Genomic DNA, 22,166 nt, shown 5'->3' on the forward strand with positions numbered 1-22,166 from the left:
TTTTCTGTCTTGTATTATATACTTTTTTTATATGTCCTCTACCAAGCTCTGAATTCCTTGAAGGAATAAGCTACTTTTCATCCCTTAACTCCTTCCTTCCTTCATTCCGTTGAATGTTCAAAACGTCAGTGTCTTCCTAGGTTGTGATGATACCAAGACAAATAAGCAAGACAAATAACTCTTTGCCTCCAAAGAGTTTAACTCATTAAAAAGTTAAATTAAAAATCACTGGTTCTTAGCCTTTTAAGACCTTTGACCCCTTGGAGATTTTAGGGAATAGTCACTCACTCACCAGCGAGAGTGTACACACAAAATGTTGTCCAACACTTGAGGTGTTTCCAGACCTTCTGAAACCACGGGACAGGTTCAGGAGGTCCGGGTCTAAGAGAATAGAGGTGAGCAGCTCCTGTAGAAGGTGCTTTGCCTGTATCATCTCTCAATCAGCACACCCGCTGGCCTCCCAGCTGCCAGCTCGGCCCAGCACAGCAGGAGGCTGAGGACACACCCGTGAGGACATGCGGGCCTGGGCCACTCAGGCCTTCTCTTCCCTGCTCTGCTGAGGGATGGAGCGGTGGAGTGGAGGCTGTGATCAAAGGCAGTGGTTCTGTTTCTCTAAGGAGTGGCTTCCTATTTTAGGACCTGTCACTGGAACAGGATGGCCTCCGGCCAGCCAGCCTCACTGTGGGGAGGTGACTGTATTCAGGAATTAAAATGTCACAGGCCCATCGCAGGAGGGCCTTCATCTGGGCCTCGCTGACATTTACGCCCGTGTCTGCCCTTCCAGCCCCAGAGCAACAGGAGAGGGTGAGAAAAGTTGCTCGGACTCACCCTTCCGGAGCCATGGAGGTAAGGAGGGGAGTCGGCTCGGAGTGTGGGACTCTCGCCTCCAAAGGGCCATAGCCCCGACCTTGGATGTGGCCATCTTGGGGCATGTTTGCATGGAAGAACAGTCTAGAAGTCTCTTGTTGGGCTCTTTTCCTTTTTTCTCCCTCCAGCAGAAGATTTGTGGTATCTGGGGGGGGGGGGGGGGGAAGAAAGGAAAAACTATTAGGTCTTGAATGTAAAACCACAGGACTTTAAAAAAAAGTGTTTATTTTTCTGCAAAGTTTGTTTTTCTTCCAATGGGAGCCAAGACGCTCTCTAAAGCCAGCCTCTGCTGGCAGCTGGGAGCAGTGGAAAAGACTGCTCTATATGGAAGAAGTTTGCTGATTGGGGAAGAGCAGGTCCAAGTGGAACGGGGGTCTGACTCACACATCTTCCGGCGAGTGGCTCGTGTGCGGCGGGGGCAGGTCATGTCTGAGGAGAAAGGGGACAAGGAGGAGAACCGTGGGGGCCGGACGTCCCTGGAAAGAGAGCTTTCTGGACTTGAGGGCAGAGAAGATGCCTACCAGCTCCCAAGAACCTGCTGGGTGCCAGCCCGGAGTGAGGTGCTTTCCACTGGTAGTGTTTGCTCCTCCCCATGCAACTGAGTTGTCATGATAATTACCATTCCACAGCAGGGACACTGAGGCTACAGAGTATATGTAATGATCCTCCAGCAATTAAATAGTACAGCTGGGATTTGAACCGAGGTCTAGTCTGATTCCCATGTCTTTGCTCTGAAGCTCTAAGTTATATAGTGTCTTTTAAGTGACCTTGGGCAAGGAGCTTAACCTTTCTGTGCCTCAGTTTTCTAATCTGTAACATGGGTATAATGGAATTTCTTGAGGATTTGGTGAGAAGATAGGTGTAAAGCACTTGCTGTAGTGCCTTGAGCAGGGTCATTACATACGTGTTTGCTGCACTCATAGTAATGATGGTTCTTCCATCGTTCACAGGCTTGTGCTTGGCAACTTGCTGTTGAGGGACAGGAAGGAGAAAGGAGTTTTGTCCCTGTCCTCAGGTGGGGTGCCTTCTGATCGCAGGGCCAGATCTTGAGCACCAAGTCCTCCACGATGGAGATGTTTGGTCACTAGCTCCCCATTTACAGATGTGTACTGCCTGCCCGGGGCGGACCAGGCCTTCTGTCATTGCAGGGCTCACAGGGGAGGGTCGGATGTGGTCGCTGCCCTGGGGGAGCACACAGCTTGCTGAGGAGAACAGATGGGTGGGCGGGTGATGACAACACAGGGTGGCCGGTGCTGTGATGAAGGGACATTCTGTGACCGTGTCTGCCCCGCCTTAAGGCCCTTGGCACACTGGCCTGGGTGCTTCTTCTTCCTAGAATGCCCCTCTGCCCCTCCCGTACTCAGAGAATCCCTCCCTCTCTCAAGGACTGACTCAACTACCACCTCCTGAGAAGGCTTTCCTGATGCTCACCCCCCCACCTCAGGGTTGGGGACCCCTTCTGCTCTCTGCTCCTTGTGCACATCCCTGCCAGCCAGGACCTCCCTCTCAGCCCTGTCCTTGTCTACTCCCGGGTCGTTCCCTGCACAGGCAGGGACTCAGGTGCCCAGCATCCTACCTAGCATGTGCTCAGAGAGTCGGATGAAATTTCCATGACTCTAAATTTTCCCTTCAAAAGGAGATTTGCCTTTTTGCCAAAGGAACTGTCAGAACAGTGTGACTGGTGGGGGGCAGGAGTGGGTTGTGGCTTTTTGGCCTGACCTGGAGCACACTCCTTGGACGTGACAAACATAGGTCAGAGACCAAGCTCACCAACACTTTCACTGATGCCGTTGAGTGACTTTAATCCCAGTTTCCACATCTGTAAAAGGGGTCACAACAGGATCTACTTGTCAGGAACTGCAATGAGATTATAAATATAAAGGACTTACCATATGGTGCTCGGCACGTGGTCAGAGCCACTTTGCTGTCAATGTTGTTACCCAGCAACGATGATAATGGCCAACCAATGCCGGCTAGGTTGGGGCATGTCAGTGGTCAAATAGTTTATCTGTCTGAGACTGATTTCCTCCAGACATGGTAACAGAGCCATTGAGGCATCATCCTCTTTGCTGGAGGAAAGAGAGATGTGTGTCTTTGTAATCATCACATTTTAAACACACAGTCCTATGGGGGCTCCTCCTCCAAGAAGCTTTCCCAGAACACACCAGCTCGGCAAACCTCTCCTCTTTGAGCTCTCTCAGCACGTAGCCTCGAGCTGCCCATTTAGCACTTGATTACAGACTGTCTGGTTTGCTCTCTAATTGCTTTCTCTGTGATGGGCTTGTCTGCCTGGCTAAATCACAGGATCTGTACAAATAATGATTGCATCTCATTTACGTCTCTCGAAACACCTAGCTCCATACTTTCTATCTGGTAGGAATTTAATAAGTGATATGCTGATTGGGTGTTTTACCGGTCATAAGAGAAACTCTCAGAGTGGAATTCACAGAAACAGAAATGTAAATGGCCTAGAAATGTGAAAAGATGTTTAACCTGGCTTATTAGAAATCAAAGCAATGTAAATGAAGTTGAGATCCCATTTTCCTTATTTATAGGCACTCATTTAAAAATTATAAAAGTGCTGGAGGCTGGGTGAGGGGAGCTCTCTCAACTATGCTTGGTGGGAAGGTAATGTAATTCTTTCTATGAGAATTTGCAGCTTATGGTGAGAGTCTAAAAAAGCCCCTATCCTCTGACGCAGTAATTCCACTTCTTGAAAACTTTCCCAGGAAATACTAAGAGACACAGACAAAGACTTATGTACAAAGATGGTCACCACATTGTTATTTTTAACAGTGAATTTTGAAAGATGTGCTAAATAAATTATGGCATAGGGGTGTATCAAGGCACACTAAAATAAGGGGTTCTTTTATTTGAAAAGATGTCAACTCCTCTGTTATAATAAGAGAAATTAAAATTAAAACAAGGCACTATTTTTAACTACAAAAATAAAAAGAATAAAAAATTCAGTCAAACACAACCTAGGAAAAACAGGCATTTTTACGTACTGTGGGGATAGTCATCATCAATGACAATTTTGCAGAAGTAAAAATATTAAAATTTCATGCAAATGAAAAAGGGCACACGCTTTTAGAAGTTGTACCTCTAGGAATCTAATCCATAGATATGCCCACATTTATATGCACAGATAAAGCACAAGGTTATTTATTGTGGCATTGTTTATGATAGCAAAACATTGAAAACAACTGAAATGCAAATCAGAAGAAGACTAACTAAATGAAGTAGAACTTATTCGTGTGTAAGGGAGGTATGTTAAGTGGGGAAAAAAAAGTGTAGGGGAAGATCTGTAATCTGTAGTATTAAGTGAATAGTCATAATCAGTACATATAATATGCTTTAATTTGTGTAAAATCAACAGAAAGTATTTAGATAAAGGTATAGACATAAATATTAATAGAGAGTTTTTGGAAAGGAAGTATGTGTAGTGTCTAAGAGCACAGATTCTGTAGCCAGACTACTTGGGTTTAATACCCAGCTCTACCATTTAGGAACTGTGTGACTGTGGGTGAGTTACTTAAACTCTCTGTGCTTCAGTTTCTTCATCTGTAAAATACCATATGTGTGAGCTATCATTATTATTTTAAACAAAAAACTAAACTTTAAAAAATTGAAGTATAGTCGCTTTACAAGGTGTTAATTTCTGATGTACAGCATAGTGATTTACTTACACATACATATATATATATGTATTCCTTTTCATCTTCTTTTTCATTATAGGCCATTAGAAGGTGTTGAATATATTCCCTGTGCTATACAGTAGGACCTTGTTGTTTATCTGTTTTATATGTAGTAGCTAGTATCTGCAAATCCTGAACTCCCAGTTTGTCCCTCCCCACCCCTGTTCCCCTCTGGTAACCATAAGTTTGTTTTCTATGTCTGTGAGTCTTTTTGGTGTTATTATTATTGTTTTTTTTTTTATGGCTGAGTAGCATTCCCTTGTATGTATATAGCACAACTTCTTTATCCAGCCATCTGTTGATGGACATTTAGGTTGCTTCCATGTCTTGGCTATTGTAAATTGTGCTGCTGTGAAAACTGGGGTGCATGTATCTTTTCAAATTAGAGTTTCCTCTGGATCCCAGGAGTGGGATTCCTGGATCATAGGGTAAGTCTATTTTCAGTTTTTAAAGGAATCTTCATACTATTTTCCATAGTGGCTGCACCAAACTGCATTCCCACCAGCAGTGCAGGAGGGCTCCCTTTTCTCCACACCCTCCTCAGCATTTATTATTTGTGGGCTTTTAAATGACAGCCATTCGGACCGATGTGAGGTGATACCTCATCATAGTTTTTGACTTGCATTTCTCTCATTTAAAAAAGTAAACTTTTGAGGGTTGTCACCTTTGGGCAGTGGACCTGGGAGCCTAATTTTCATTGTATAACTTTTGGAGCTACTTAGTATCAATGCAGACGAATTTTGATCTATGCAAGTGCTGCATCATTCAAGATCCCAACAGGAAACAGATGGCATAATTAACCTAGGCAATTTGACAGGAGGTTAATAAAAAGACGTTTTATGAGAGTGTCGGCAGAGTTTAGGAGGCAGAACTCCAAGTCCAGCAACTGCAGGGAGCTGTAGGTAGCACCCCGAGGACTGCGGGGCCAGGGGGAAGTCATGGTTAGCCAAAGCTGGGGAGAGAGCTGCGTGGAGAGGGCTTCTGATGGGGGCTGCGGCTTTGGGGAGTGGGAGGTAGCTGACCTGCAGGAGCCCCAGTGAGAAGGGAGCCTGGGGGATAAAAACTGATTTCCTGCCATGCCTCCCTTTGGCAGGCTCAGCCAGATGCTGGAGGGCCAAGGAGCAGGTGGAGGCAGTCCATACCCACCAGCCTGCTGAGTTTGGGGCAGGGATTGGAGGGGAGGGGAGCAGATCTGGAGTGATCCCAGCATCTGGGGTAATACAAATGACCCCTACCTGAAAGTCTGCGAAAATGGAATGAATTAATACCTATAAACTCCTGGAATTAGCAACTGTTCAATAAATGTTATTAACCACTAGCACTGGTATCATTCTCTGGGTATCAAAGCCAGATGAAGACATCCCACATGTGTATTATTTCTATAATAGTTTTTGAAAATTAAGTTTTGAAAAAATTTTCAGTGACACAGGGAAATTCCTCTGGGATGACATTAAGAGAAAAAAATACACAATTCGATATTGGGAATGACTGAAAATTTGTGAGGACAAACCACAGGCAAGCAAACTACACCTGCACAGGATAAAGAGACTGGGAAAGAGTCTGAAATGTCGATCACGGTTGTTTCTGAGTGGTGGAATTGTGGGTGATTTTTAAATGGCCTTCCTCATACCTTTCCAAATTTTAAGAATTTTCTACAATGGACGTATTTGTTTTTATCAAAAAAAAAAAAAAAGAGAGAGAGAGAGAGAGAAAAGGAACTTTTAGGAAAGCATAAAACACCTGACACCTTCAATGGTTCTTCATGGGTAAATAATTAAGATCTCAACCAAAAGCTTCTTGGCAGACCCTGGACTCCCGGTTTTGTCCCCTTAGTCTTGTGAGCCTGCTGAAAGCTCAGTTCAGTTTCTCAGCCTCTCAACTGCCTCTTTTGGAGTCAGCAGATTCACTCAAGGAAAAAGCAACCTCAAATGCTAAGTCCAGCTGTTTGAGATCCCTTCTTATTTCAGTTTTATAATTCTTCTGCCTTATTGGCTCCCCAGTGCCTTCAAATACATGTGCTTTGTTGTTATGGTTCAGCTTTTCTGGTTTTTCTTATCAGGAAAGTTTGGTCTGAATTAACTACTTTGCCAATACCAGAAGCCATATTGAATTATCTGTCATAGCAACAGTAATACAATTAGGATGACTTGAGCACGGTGGTGTGCTGGTAAATGTTTAAAATGATCTTTCAAACAATGCACATGTATACAAATATGCTTATTATAAATTGTATTGATATAAAAATGTGCAGCACACAATTTACAAATAATAATAAAATATACACTGTTTTTTATTGTTAATTCCATATAGCCAGTTAATTCTCCAAGAATGCTTTTGGTGATTTTGTATTGAACCTGTGGCTGCAATGGATGAATGAGCACAGTTCTGACATAGTCTTGTTGATAATTTTGTTTATATTAACAAGGGAGATGCAAGTAAAACAACAAAGATGCATGTTGGAACTTTACTCATTCAACAGTGATGTGAACAAATTTTTTGCTGAATCATGTAACAGTTTTTGAATGCTGGAAGAATAATTTCTCTACTTGTTGTGTTACAGCCATGACATACTTCTAAGTTTAATTTGTATTATTAACGTCTTCTCCATCACCTTCTTAAATCTAGATGATCAATGAAACAATAAATGAAATCCTGACTGGTAGCTCTGCCAATTTCCAAGGTGTAAATCAACCATGGTCAAATAAAAGCTACGAACGGGACATCAGCGCAGCACACAAGAATTGTGTGGGAAAGTGCACAGTTATACATCATTGTATGTTCTTCCACAATACAGAGACAATACATGCAAATACCCTCAAGAGGAGAGATTATAGTAAAATGTAAGTAACTAGGACATGGTGGGTTTTGAGTATTATGATTCTGTGAAATACGATGTCTTTAATTGTAAATTCATATATTTTAATTTATATAATTTAATTTACTAGTAACTGTTTTTAACAATGGGTTCATACAATTCCTGAAAATTTAGCAGTCAGCTGTCAAGGTGGTATAAGCTGCCTCCAGCACACCAGCTGACCACCAATTACTGAACTACCTCTGTGACAGGCACCAGGCCAAATTCAACGCATTCATTATCTCATTTAATCAAAACTACGTAAAGAAAGCTCAGATATGCCCTCTTTCTGAAGGTGCAGATTCTGAGACTCAGAGAAGTTAACTACTTTGTCCAAAGACACACAACTTGAATCCAGGTCTGTCTGACTCTTGATCATTGATGGTGATGATGATGGTGGTGGTGATGACGGTTATAGATAATATTTAATACTAACTTTGTATCTGTGCTTTACCTAGATTAGTTCCTGTAACCCACTTAATTTTTTTAACCATCACTTTCGTTCTCCTCTGCAGTCAACGCAGCCAGTACTTCAGGGACATGGGAAATTCTTCTGCAGGAGGCAGCACCCAGAGGATGGGATAGGGACCAGGAGCCAGTGATGGTCAGATGGCAGGGAAGGGTCATTTTCCCTTGCCTGGTCTGGGCTTTGTGAGCCTCTCTGGATGATGTGCAGGGAATCTCTGAGGCACTGTTTGTCATTGCGATCCTATCTGCGTGCCAAGTGGGCCCTTCTGGACGGCAGGTCTGAGCGCCACCCAGAGGAAGCATGGTCCCTCAGGCAGGGCTGTCCAAAGAGGAGTGGTCCCCCGGAAGGGTCATGAGTGCTCTGCCCCAGGGGGTGAGAACAGAGGTGAGGAGCCCTCGCAGGGAGGTTGTGAGTCCTCCTTGTCCCACACCCGACGGCCAGGCCAAGACTCCTGGAGAGAGGGAGAGATCTGACCCACCTGCAAATCCTGTTAGCTCTGCCTCCAGTGATCTAGAACATGACCATTTCTCACCACCTCCACTGCTACCACCCTGGGTCCAAGCCCCCCCCCCCCAATCTCTTGCTGGGACCACGGCAGGCAGTCCCCGTCTAAATAAGGTCAGTCATTTCATGTCACTCCTCTGCTCAAACCCTCCACTGACTCCTGTCCCACTTGGAGCAGAGCCAACACCTACAAGGCCTATGGGGCTGGCAAGGGCTGCCTCTCTCCATCCATCTCTGCATCTCTGTGTCTCTGTTTCCACAGCTCATTCTGTGTCTCTGTGCTTCACCGTCCTCTCAGCACAGGAGTGCTCCATTGCCCCGCTGGACTCTGCCTGGCCTCTGCCCACCGGCATGTGCTCAGGCTGAGGCCTGGAGCTGAGGAAATGCATCTGTCATTTCTGATGGAAAGGGCCCCTCCCCGGAGGCCTCTGCCCCTCCTCCCCTGCTCCCCCTCGCCTGCCGATGAACTCTGGGAGCACCTGAGGGAGAGCCGCTTGCCAGGAAGAGGGTTCCACTCTGGAGCAGCTTTCCAAGGAAAACATCGCCTTGATAGATCATGTGTTGGGAGGGAGCTAGTTCCACACACCATAAATTGCCAGGCCAACCTCCCCTGCAGGGCCCCTGGGGTGGGGAGCCCCCAGGTTGAAGTTTTCCTCCTAGCCTGGTCTGCACAGCTAGACTTGGTGCCTGGAGGGGGAACACCAGGGGGCCAGGGTGCAAGTGATGCTCAAGGATATCCGACGTCCAGGCCAAGACCCCTAGAGAGAGGGCGCGACCAGGTTGGGCCAGGCCCGGGGAGCTGGAGCAGCCCTAGGGGCTTCCTGGGGCCCTGTAGTTATAACATGTGTTCCTGATCAGCACCTCTGGGTTCGCAGATCATGGGGATCTTTTTAGCTCCATTTTAGGGAAATAGGCATTAAGATTCAGAGAGGGGCAATGACTGTGAATGGCCCACAGCAAATTAGAGGCAGAACTGAGAATATCTGACTCGAAATTCAATCCCTCCTCCCCTCCCCACTCCATTTATTGTCAGAGAAGTCTCCAGGAGGAGATAGGTGTTTGCTAGGGCCTGAATGGTGAGCAACATCATTCATTCATTCATTTAGTCACCAGGCATTTCCCAGGTCTCTACTCCATGTGAGGTGTTCAGAAGCCACAAAGGGGAATCTCAAACGTTTCCTACCTTCAAGGAGCTCACAGTCTGAGGGTTGACACACCCAAGGTGAAAATTGAATTGAATTGTATGGAAAGTACCAGTGGGAACTGGGAAAACTTAAAGGATAATCTGGGGAGCACTAAAGACCCCTTGCAGGTGGGAGGGGTGCAGTTAGGGAAGGCTTCCTGGAGGAAGCTGTTTGTGAGCACCACTAGGAGGAAGGGTATTGCAGGCAAATTGAACAGACTGGAGGGAGGGAAACAGCGAGAAGCGGAAGAAAGGAAAGGATGGTGAGGGTCCAGGTCCCTGGGGGAGGCCTGAGGAGGGGAAGCTGGACTTTATCATGAAGACAAGAATATCATGAGAGTGTTGAATCATGGTACAGGCAATATAGTCTCAGATTTGCATTTTAGATTTGGAATACATGGAAAGGATTGGCGGGGATTCTGGAAGAGTGATTACGATGGCTTAGAATACTGTCTCAGCCACAAAGCAGCTGTGGAACAAGTTAACTTCTCTCTGCCTGGGTTTCTTGTTCTTTAAAAAGGGACTAATAAAAATACCTGCCTCTCAGAGCTGTTCTCGAGGTGAGATCATCCTAAGGCCCATGGTGGCTGTTAACGTCATAGGGGGTGCGAATCTAAGTCCACGATTTAGGTGTGCATGACAGAGTGAGGCCCTGAGCTGCCTAAATAGGTATTTAATGCTCACCGAGCTGATAGGAAATGTGACCTCGGTCACTCTCGGTCCAGCTCTGCTGATTCCAGGATGTTACACTGTGCGAAGGTGGGGAGGGGGCTGTTCTGATTGTCAGGCTGCTGAATTCTCAGCTTCATCAGAGCTGTCCCATGCCCCTGCCCCATGGCCCCTTCTGGCCTGGTGGCCCTGGGAAGCTCCAGTGTGTACTGAGGGATGTCTTCCTGGATGCACCTCCCACAGGCACACTCTCACCTTTGGTCTTAAGTCCTCTCTGCTTGCAGGATTCACAGGCTTTGCTATGTTCTTCCACAAGGCCTGGGTCTGAAGAAAATCTTTCTCTGTTTCAGCTTCTCTGCACAGCCCTCTCTCTCTTCTTAGAAGACAAGCTAGGAGCTCTTGCTGGCCATGTGCTATTTTTCTGACCCTACCACACAGCTCCCTGGGGGGCGAGGAGCACAGAGCCATTCCCCGCTGGAGGAGGAAGAAACTACACGGGGAGGAATAAAACGTCATAGTTACCTTAACATACACACAGGAGGCAGGGTTGCATCACACAAGCTAGGGTCTAACTGTCCAACAGAACAGCCTGTATAGGGACAGAGGAGTGGGGTGGAGAGGGTGGGGAGGGGGAGGAAGCAATCCATTCTGGGGGAAGGGGACAGGAACAGGTCCAAGGGGAGCTGCTGCTGGCTTTTCCCTTTCCCTGCCCCTCATGGCTTGGCCTATGCTAGCTGGCAGTGCCCTCTGCCCGCCCCTTCAGGAAGCTCTTCCCGTGAGCAAGTCTGCCTCATGAGAACCAGCAGCTAAGACCTCTCCCCAGCCCTCAGCCCAGGCACAAACCCTGTCACTGCTCCGGCCCTGGGACACTCCCTGAAGAGGAGGACAGACACGTGTGCAGACTCACAGTCCCAGACTTGGGTTCACACACTCAGACACATGAGGACAGGCACACCTGGTATTCATGTGTGCATGTGGAAACACGCCCGCCCAGCCTCTGTTCAGAAACATTTCAACATGTGCCACTCACAGCCTGCTTTCCTGCCTGCAAATACACTCAGAAACATGTATTCACACAGAATCACAAATGCAAAAGTCAAAGTGCACATATGTGGACACACACGCTCGAGTTCATCTGTGCACAGACGTGTGTACCCACAGATCTGTGCGTGCACTGACATATGTAAGCATCAGACACGTGCTCATACACTTACTTAATCAACAAATATTCACTGAGAGCCTGATGCTGGGTGACATAGGATGCTAGGTCCCGGAGAACAAGACAGAGTCCTTCAGGTGGTGCGTAGTCTGCTTGGGCCATTATAACAAAGTACCCCAGAGGGCGGCGTAGACACCAGACATTCATCTTCTCACCATTCCGGAGGCTTAGTCCAAAATCAGGGTGTTGGCTGCACTGGTTTCCTCCGAGGCCTCTCATCCCCGCTGTGGGTGGCTATCCTCTCCCTGTAGCTTCATGTGGTCTTCGCTCTGTGTGTCTGTGTCCTTATCGACTTGTCTTAATGAGGACACCAGTCCTATTGGTTCATGACCTCACTTTAACTTAAAATTATCTCTTTAAAGGGATCTCCATCTACAAATAGAGTTACATTCTGAGATACCATAGGGGTAGGGCTTCAGCATATGGATTTGGAGAGGACACAACTCGGCCCAAAGCAGGGAGCTGACCTCTTATAGGGAAGATAGACCCAAGAAGCAAAAACATAAAATGACTCAACTCTGATAAGAGGTATGAACAGGCAGGGGCTGAGTGGAGTGGCACCTTAGACAGGGCGGTTGGGTAGGGTCTGCTAAGCAAGGGCCCGGACTTGACACCTGCCCTGGGCTGCGTGCTCTCGACCGAGGCCAAGTCTGTCCACCTCTGCATTGCAGGCCTGGCCTGGAGTGTGGCTCAGCAAGGGCGAACAGATGAGTAGACCAGCGAGTGTGGCGCTCCCTGCAGTTGAAGAGATCTCGCTCCTGTGTAGGAAAGCCCTGAAGGAGGGGTAGACAAGGAGACACCCAGTGCCTGAGTGCCTGGGTGGTCGGACAGGGTGTGGACAGCCTGGCAGGAACCTAGAGCCTGAGCCTGAGAGGAAAGTAGGAGGGAGGGAGGGAGGGAGATGCCAAGCGCTGCCCTGAATGCCTGTTCTGGGTCTGCTGTGTGACTTTGGGCCAGTTACCTAACCTTTCTGAGCCAGTTCCCTCATCCGTACAATGGAGGATAAAGTGGTAGCTGCCTCAAGGAATTGCTGTGAGGATTAACTGAGAGCATGCATGTGAGATGCTTAGCACACTGCCTAGCACATAATTAGTACATAATAAACGCTAGCCGATACTGCCACGATTATTGGCGCTCTTTCTGGAAAGAAAGCACACCACACACCTGAGTCATTCTTGGCTCCACGTCTCCCTTACCACACACATCCACCAACCACCCAGTTCTTGCTGATTCTGCTCCTATGTGGGCCTTCGGTCCAGCACACCTCCCCCATCCCCTTGGGGACAGCCCCATCATCTCTCATCTGGACATCCCACCAACTTCTCCCTTGATTTCCCAGCCTCCAACCTCTTGCTCACTAGTCCAGCCTCCAGAGAAACTCTCTAAACTGCAAATCTAATCATATGACTTCCAGGCTTAAAAGCCTCCAGAACTCAATACCACCCACATGATAAAGGGCATTCAAGGCCTTTCAGGCTCTGGCCTCAAATTCCAGCCATGGTCAACATACACCATCCCCCACTGGCATACTGCCCAGACCCCAAATATCTCAGGTTTGCTCAGACTTCCGGGCCTTTGCACATACTCTTCCCTCTACTTGGCAGGCCCTTCCCAACTGCTCTGCCCTGACAGCTCTCACTAACCTTCCTTCCAGATTGAGCTGAAGGCTTAGGAAGTCCTGTCTTGGCCAGAGTCAGCTAACCCCCTGTGGGGCTCCTGGGAGCCAGGCCTGCTCTTCTGCCCTGCTGCTGTTTTGAACCCCTTAAGATCAGGAATTTGCCCTGCTCTTTGTATGTCCCTGGCACCTGCACAGTGCCTGGCTAAGTAGGTTCTTAGGACATTCTTTGAATCACTGAATGGAGACCTGACCCTGTGAGGCAGAGACAGTTCTCTTAGTTTTATAGACAAATAAACTGGAGTTCAAAAAAGCTAAGCCATCTGCCCAAGCTTACATAACCAGGTGAAATCATGTTCAGATTCCCTTCCACACAGTTTTCTCTGCCTGGATTTCTCTCCCTTCCCTCTCTTTTCTGGCTCATTCTTTAGACTCAGATGAGATATCACTGCCTATAGGAAGCCCTCCAGGGTTTTTCTTCTGGGCCCATCCAGCACTTCTTTCCTCACAATACTGCAGAGTGGACTGTCTCTTCCATGTGGATTATGAACACAGGGCCGAGCACTGCCTCTAGGGTGTTCAGGGTCCCTGTCAGTAAAAACAATGAGTCACCCCCAAATCAACACGTCAGCACCATTCTGGAGACCCATTTTTGTGGGCACCTACAAAAGAAATATCACATTGGCTAGTGGAAGTGATCCATTTGCCAGGTGGCTCTACTAGGAACTAGGAGCAGGACCTGGCCATAAGGTCCCAGAACCAACCTGGGGAAGTGAATGCTGGAGCTCTTCAGGGCATCTGGTCGACCTCATGCATTAAGCAGAGGGTGGAAAAAGCCTGGAGGGGAAGAAACAGACCAGAGTCCCTGCAGGTCCAGGCTCAGTGTCCCACTTTATGGCACTGTCAGCTCTGGGCAATCCCAGGCATCGTAAAGGGACTTGGAAATTTTGAGGAAGGCACTCCAACATGTGGGGCTGCCTGAGGAGCGGGGCAAGAGCAGGAGTCCTGCTCGCCCAGGTCAAAAAGCAGTACTGTTAGGAACCATATCCATCCTGTTCACCACTGGGACAACTTAGCCTTGGGACCATGCACACGGCCAAATCCAGTATGAGCCTATGGAGTAATGGAGTTACTTAAAGTGTGGGTGGCATTAGCAGAAGAATAGCGTCTCAGTCAAGGGAGGTCAGGATCTGCTATGTTCTGCCGACCAGCCCACATCTAGAATTAGGTGATCAGAGATGACTTCCATGTGTGAAGAGGAACAGGAGGGCATTGGATTATGTTTAGCTCTTCGAGGGATTATTACAGAGAAGAAAAACTGAACTAATATTGTGAGAGTCCAGAGGGCAGAACCAGGGTAGGGGATGCAAGCGGGGAGATTTCAGAAAGTATCTTCTAATCTCAACTCTCCAGAAATGGACTAAGTTGCCTGGGGAGATAGCGAGGTGTGCAAATAGTGGGCAGATGGGCCACCCTCTGAGAGGCTTCAGGGAAGATTCCCACCCTGGGAGTGGTTCAGTTAAACTCCCTGGAAGGCCCTTTCCAACCCTAAGCTTCTGAGACTAACCCTTCATTGAGAATCTATCTTGTGTGGGTATCATGGGGGTGATAGGAGAAGAGAGATGGAGCCCCGGCCCCCAGGTGCATGTGTCATTATGGGGAGGAGGGTGGGTAGTGGAGGTTCTAGGTCCTGTGAAAGCCTGGAGGGAGGAGCCATCTTGCACCATGACCACGATGATGCCTTTGAAGTCCAAGGATGTTGGCATTCAAGAGCGGTGCTGTCCAACTGAACTTTCTACGATGATAGAAATGCTTTGTATCTGTGCTATTCAATATGATAGCCCTCGGAATGTGGCTAGGAGACTGGATTTTTTATTTGATTTAATTTTAATAGCCATATTGATGATTGCCCACTGTATTGAGCAGCACATAATAGAATATTTCTGTCATTGCAGAAAGTTCTATTGGACAGCACCGCTCCCGAAAGTTTCAAAAGAGGCTTCTGCTCTGAGGACCTTTTCTTTCCTTCCCTCATCGTGTCAGTAATACAGAGTAGACCCCAGACTGGGATGCAGAGCACCTACTTCAGCACTGGACAGGCTGGCTTGCTGTGTGACTTTGGGTAAATGCCTCACCTCTCTGGGCTATAGTGTCAATAAAACGAGATGTCAAACTCTAATAGGGCTTTTCAAATTTTATGTTGTTAAATAAATACTTGCGGGGTCTGGGGTTTGAAGATTCCTCTCCTCTTCACTCAGGAAAGAAAAGGAAGCCTTCACTCCTTACCCCTCCTGCATCCACCTCCCCCTTTCCCTCTATTGCCCCCAGACTTCCACCACCCAGACCTCAGCTCCCAGTGACCCGAAGAACTTTTGTATTTACCGCTTAGCACTTGCTGTACGGGTCTATGACCTCCTTTAGAAACTTTTTCTTTATGAGTTTATTTTGGCTTGTGCTGAGCATTCATAAAATTCCTAGGGAACTGAAGGTTTAAAAGTCGGACTTGTAAAAGGAGTAGGTGGGAGGGGGTGGGAACCGGGCAGAGAGGGGAGGGGATGGCAGCCAGCTCTGGGACGCAGGAGGAAAAGGCGAAGTCTTCCATTCTCCTCTCTAGGCCTCCCCACCTGCGAGCTCTGGGTCATAAAAGGGGAGAAGAGGTGGAGAAGAGAGGAGAGGGTGAGTGGGGCGAGTTGGGAGGAAGGAATTGGAGGCACGGAGGCTGAGATGTTCCCAATGGGCGAGCAGAGCTGGGCCCAGGTCTGATAAGGAGTCCCTCTGGCCTGTCTCGGGTTTTTCTTGTCATTCATCTCTCCTTTGGCCCTGGCGGCTCCTCAGCAGGTTGGAGACACTGGTGAATGGCTCAGAGAACACGGGGCATATGAAACAAATTAGGTCTCCATTACAGCCACCCAGAGGCGGGTGATGGATGGGGGCCTGCGTTCACGGCAAAGCTAATTGGCAACACACAGAGACATCCAAGAAAGTATATTATTTTGCCAGACTTTGCAGTCATTGGACTTCTTTTTTTCAGTTGTAGAACATTATACAGCCAGAGATAAAAAGCACAGTGAAAGTTTTAAATCTAATAAAAGCATTTGACTGTGGAGTAAAAATAACATACACAGAGAAGTTTGATTTGGATTCAGGTTTTATTAATGTTCTTTCATTGCAAAATGTTTCCAATTAAAAAACAATTCCGAGGGCACTACATTAATAAACTGCTTGTCTTTTAGAAGGGCCAGAGGTTTTGAAATGCAGTGGTGGACAAATACACACATATATACACACAGTGCTACCAGGGGGTTCTTACAACACCACCTAATATTTTCCAAATTGGGGTTTGTACAGCTTAGACCTGGAGAGAGGTGAAAAACTTCACGGCTGAGCTTGGAGAAAAAGCACCTGAAGTTTATTGAACACCACCCTGATCCAAGGACCCCCAAATCATACACAAACCCATATCACCAGCAGGGATTAGCAATGACTGGAATATTCTAGGCCTCAGTTCCCCCACTTACAAAATGAGGCTGTGGAGTTCAGTGGTCTGTGGGGATTTCAGGATTCCTCCAGAGAAACCCTTATTTGTTGTCCCCAAAGGTTTCTTAATTCTTGCCCTAGGAAAAGTTCACTCAATCTGAAATTGACTAGCAATAAGGAAACCAAACCTCGGTTGAAACCTGTCAAACCAGGGGCTGGTGCTTGTGCCAAGTTGTTTGTAAAGAGTAACTAGCAGTTTGACTGACTCCAACTGGACGTTCGCAGAATAACCAGCCATCTGCATGATACAGTGGTGGTGGGAGGGGATGTCAGATTATTTTTAATGGAGTGGTTTTCAAAGGAACTTCGTGTTTACAAAGTGAGTGATAAATTAATCGGTTCCTTGACTAATTCCTAACAAGTTGTTTTTATAATAACTGGTCATTTTCAATTCAAGCACGTGTTTAGCTATCCAACCATTTTGTTTTCTGCCCCCATAGGAGTGGAGTTTTAATGCTAAAGAGGAAATACAATTCTAACTCGGTGCTTTTTAGGTGACTTGAGCTGTTTGTCTTCCAAAGCCTGGCCTATGTGGGTCAGTTTGGGGGAGTTAATACCTCCTTGGCAGACCTCTCCCACACTGATTCATCCCCAGGGGGCCCAGGAATGCTGGTCATAAACCTAAAAATAAGCACCTCTTTCCCCAAAGGTAAGACGTTCTGTCTTGGTTCCGGGAGGGTGTCAGAGAGGGCTGGGCTCAGGTTTCCGGCTGTTTGTAGATTTGGCAGCAGAAGCCTTATCCTCATCCCCTAACCCCCCACAGCCATCTCTCCCATCCAATCTCCAACCTTCAAAACCCAGAGTCACTCGGTCAAGATAGACCCACAGGGCCAGGTTTCCAGGGCTCTCATGACCCAGCCCAGGGCCCAGAACAGCTGGCTCAGCACCAGCTTAAAAAAAGCTCCTCCTGGATCAGCCTTTCAGACAGAACCGAGAAAGGGAATTAACTCATTTCTCCTTGTGGTGGCCAAGATCTGACTCCAGCTTACCCTTCGCATACCTTCAATGTCCCACACGGTTTCCGGGGGCCTGGATAAAGGCCACAAAGTGCAGTGTCAGGGCCGGGCCTGGTTTCCCGCGGAGAGTCAGCCCACCTCTCAGCCCAGCCGCCTGACCCGATGACCCCGCCCACCCCTCTGTCTCGGCCCCCCACACCCACAACGCCTTGGAAGGTTGTCTTGGTCTGGCAGTGACCACCGCCCCGGGGCTCCCTCCTCTCCACCTTCCCAGGGCCTGGATGGCCTTTGAGTAAACAGATAGCCCAGCAAGGTATGTGATCAATTAGCTTTGCTGAAAATACAATCATTTTGTTATTCCAAGCTGATGAGAAGGCCTCTTCGGCCTGCTCTCCCAGCCTCCACATGCCAATCAGCCCGTGTCACCGATATAATTTTCCACATAAACACAACCTTTGTGCAACATCTACTCTTGTAAATAGATGTAATTCCCAAACCAAATAACGCACTTGGAGGGGAAATGGATATTATGCATGCAAAAAGAAAAGCCGGCGATTTTTACACTTTCCAGGCAACAAAAGATTACCCCTAATTGCTACGGGGGAGGGGGGTGGGCAAGCTAGGGAGGCAGCAGCAGTGCTGCTGGGAAGCAGGGAGGCCAGCTTCCAGGCGGGGCTTTTTCTTCCCTCTGCACATGTGTGAGAGCGGACCACCAGGAACTGCTTAGCCCGGGATTTGTCCTGTTTAGGCATTGGGGAGAACGTGGTTGTTGTTGATATCTTAAAGGAAACGGCAAGTTACTTAATTATAAAGTTTGGTCTCCCTTGCCAGGAGGGACCCCCCCCCCACTCCAAACCTGAAACTGTACACATCCTGTTGCAGAAATGTCCCCGACATTCCTGGGCGGGAAGGGCCCCAGTGGGCTGGGGAGTGTGTGAGTTCCTCTGAAACGCCCTGGTGTGCCTTTCTCAGTGTTCTGCTCGCTTAAGTGGATCCCTGAATTAGACCTTGAAAGCAGCAGAAGTTCCCGGTCGCCGGTAGGGAGAACACGGCAGAACCCACTGTGTAATCCCGGCCAGGCTCTGGGCTCAGGCTGCCTCCCGGGTCTCCCAGTGCCATGGAAATGAAAGCAGGGACGCCCCCTCCCGTGTCTGTGGTTTTCTGTGGCCCCTGGTGTTGCAGGGAAAAGCTTTTTAGGGTCACAGTCAGCCCGTGTGAGGGTCCAAGGCCAGCCACGGGGGACAGGGGTGCTCCCAAGGGGGCCAGCAGCCCACAGGAGGAAGCGGCAGGCTTGCATGGGGCCAGTGGCTCCAGGGGCAGCATCTCCCAGGACCCTCCGCCGAGCCCACTCTGGGCCAGGCAGTGTGACACACATTCGAGCCTCTACCCGGAGGTGACATCTGGGTAGTGACAGAGTCACAGAAGATGTAGTCTCTGCCAAGGATTACTTCTGTCTTTTGCAAAGTCACTTCTATTAGCAGGTGAGTAATGACGTCTTGGTCTCAAGAAGGCCTTGATGCTTTCACGTAACGCTTCTGGGTCTTTATTTCACCTCAGTTCAAAGCAGTGAGTGAGGAGTTAGAGGAGATGCCAGTTTGTACACTCAGAGAGCAGTCATGGGTGAGCAGAGAGGAACCAGCAGAGTGACTGCGGGGTCCCTTCCAGAGGGCTGGGCAGTCCCAGTAACACTTAAGCTACAAAAGATTTTTCTTTCTGACCCCCGCCCCCACCCCTCTCCTCCCCCTGCCCATGAAAGTCGCCTAAGAACCCCGATCCCCCGGCTTCCATCCATCCCGGGCTCCTGAAGGCCATCTGAAACTCATTAGCTGCTTGAAATGATTGTCATGGGAGCCCCTGATCGAGAACAAGAAAGGAGAGGGATACTTTTAAAGGACAGCAGTTGGAGCCCAAATGCTGGCAGATGTTTGGAAACCTGGCCATTGAGAAGGGGCCTCCTGGAGGTGTGGGGGCCACTCCTGACCCTGGGCCCGGCCCCACCTCCACACGCCTTTGTCTTGCAGCAGCTCCTGAGCCCAAGCTGCGCAAACCGGCTGTTTTCTGGTCTCCTTCACTGAGGAGGAGAGACCTGCTACCCTGGGACCTGCTACAGCCTGATTCAGAGGACAGCTGTGCTGGTCACTTGATTTAGTTCCAACTTAATTCACGTACTTTGTAGATGAAGCAGATTTCTGTTTGTAATAAGGAAATCATAAAATAGAAGAAATATTGGAATTATGAGAGTACACAATATTAAGATCATGGAACTAAGAATTGTGGAATTATAGACTCTTTAAAATATACAACTTGGAATAAAAATATCTTTGCCTTGTAGGATCTTAGAAACCCAGAATGTTAGAATACGTTCAGAATACAGATTGTTAGAATTCTTGAAAAAATAAATGTATACAATCACAGAAATGATTTAGATTCTTAGCAGCATAAAATATTAGAATTATGGAATTTTAGTATTTTGGAGTCAGAATTCCATAATATAAAAATTATAGAGCATTAGAAATACAGAAGAATAAATTTATAGAACTCTGGAAGCATGGTCTCTTGGAATCATAGAATGCAAGAATGGTGGAATGTTAGAATATTAAATTAAGGAAACATTGAATGATAAAATCTTAGAATCACAGAATATTGGCAACATGGAATGGTAAAATTAGAGAACCATAGACTTTTACAGTCTTAGCCGTTAATAATTTCAGACTCATTGGATTATAGGTTCATAGAATCACAGAACATGAGAATCAGAGAGTGTCTGTTTTGTTAGAGAAGTATAGGAACTATGAATTACAGAATTTTGGGATTATAGGCTTTCAGACATAGCCTTGATGAATTTCAGAGGCAAAAAAGGGATTTAGAGGTCATTTGGCTCTACACCCAGCCCAGCTTGAATCTTCACCCAGGTCACACACACACACACACATACACTCTCTCTCTCTCTCTCTCCTGGGCTTATGTCTAGACCATGCAGTCTAATTTTATTGTTCCCTGCAGCTCCCAGAGCTGCCCATCTCCTTTCCTGCCTCCCCTCTCTGCTCTGCCTCTCCTCATTACAAATCCCTGCTACCCTCTGTTTTTTGAGGGTCAGCTTGATTTTTTCTCTGCAAGTCATCCAGCGTCTTAATTCACCATGCCTGTGCCTTGCAGGACAAGACCATTTCAATGATTAACATGTTAGTGAAATGAAGCTTTGGCCCCTTTGGGGTGTGGAAGGGGGCGGCAGGGAGGCAGACTTGCATGTCTAAGGCCCCTGTCCCAGAGACGGCAGTAAACAGGTCTGGATTCGAACCTATGTTGCCCATGCCTTCTGGAGGTCATTTGGCTGTACACCTGGCCCAGCCTGAATCTTCACCCAAGTCACACACACACACACACACACACACACACACACACACACTCTCTTGGGCTTATGTCTAGACCATGCAGTCTAAATGAGACTGAGCAGCCTGGCCTATCTAGGTGAGAGAAGATTGGAAACTATAAACCACTTCATGCTTATTTATTTTATGATCCTCATGGGCTGGGGTTTACACAAATTGGACAACATGTGGGTTAGATAATTTGCTGGGAATTAACGGCCTCTGATGGTTATCAGTCTTCGGGGGGTGATGGAAGCTGCCTGGATGAAGATGGTTCAGCGATGAGTTGATGATGTTATCATGTCCTCATCGGGGTTTGGAGAGATGCGGAGCCTCATCACCCTGCGTAAATCTCCGGAGAGGGACAGTACACGTACTGCAAGGGGTGAATGGTAACACTCAGGATTTTATTACAACATTTAGGAATAAACCAAAGGCAGAGCAGCCAGCTTCAGAGTCACCTTGGTACTTAGAAAACGTTCACTTCCTAGAGAACTCATCCCAAAACTCTGTAAAAGACTAGCCAGAGATAAACAAGTTAAATACAGAACCTCCTGCTTTTTATTCAAGCCCCATAAAGACAAGAGTCTGTTCAGTGGCTGCTGAAGTTTGAGGCTGTCTTTCTCGAAAGACCTTTTCTCTGGCTCAGCTCATGCGCAGAATCTCCCAGTCCCTGGTTCGTCAGAAGCGCTCCAAGACTCTTTGGAGAGGAGCAGCTCGTGTTAGCGATGCTGAGATCTTGCAACTTTCCCTATAGCTAAAATTTTGTAAACAACCGCTTTTGTCACTTTCAAATTTTAATAATCAATTTAGTTTAGAAATTACACAGTCCCCAAACCAAACGAAGTGCCCAACTGGTCCTAGGAATACCATTTCAATGTAGCTGAAATTTTTCTAAAACCGAAATACAAGACTGAGAGTCTCCAGGAACACTCCAGAAACACTAGCCCAGCCCCCCTCCCCACAACTGTGATGCTGTGTGCCTTTAGGCAAACAGATCTCCTCTCTGGGCCCCAATAAGCCCACCTAGAGATAGGAAGTCGGATTAAATAATCTAAACGTGGGAGCAAAAATATTGGAAACAGGAAAAGAACCATTTGGCTTTATTTCCTTTTTGTGAGTTGAATTTCAAATTAGTCAGGCCAGTGTTTCTATTTATTTTTTGAGGCTGTTCATCCAAGAATTGCTGTTTTCATGGCTCTAGCTTTTGATATCAGATGCTAAACA

The 22,166-nt window shown here is 47.4% G+C and overlaps 1 long non-coding RNA gene across 1 annotated transcript; it reads left to right on the top strand.

The window, feature by feature from the left end:
* The first annotated feature begins 548 nt into the window (after positions 1-548).
* Positions 549-15,237, top strand: LOC116667990. Its single transcript, XR_004325007.1, has 3 exons — positions 549-846; positions 7,191-7,405; positions 15,034-15,237. It is a non-coding gene; the product is annotated as an uncharacterized LOC116667990 (long non-coding RNA).
* Positions 15,238-22,166: the final 6,929 nt, after the last annotated feature.

This window comes from Camelus ferus, chromosome 13, assembly GCF_009834535.1.
Source record: "Camelus ferus isolate YT-003-E chromosome 13, BCGSAC_Cfer_1.0, whole genome shotgun sequence".
Classification (NCBI taxonomy): domain Eukaryota; kingdom Metazoa; phylum Chordata; class Mammalia; order Artiodactyla; family Camelidae; genus Camelus; species Camelus ferus.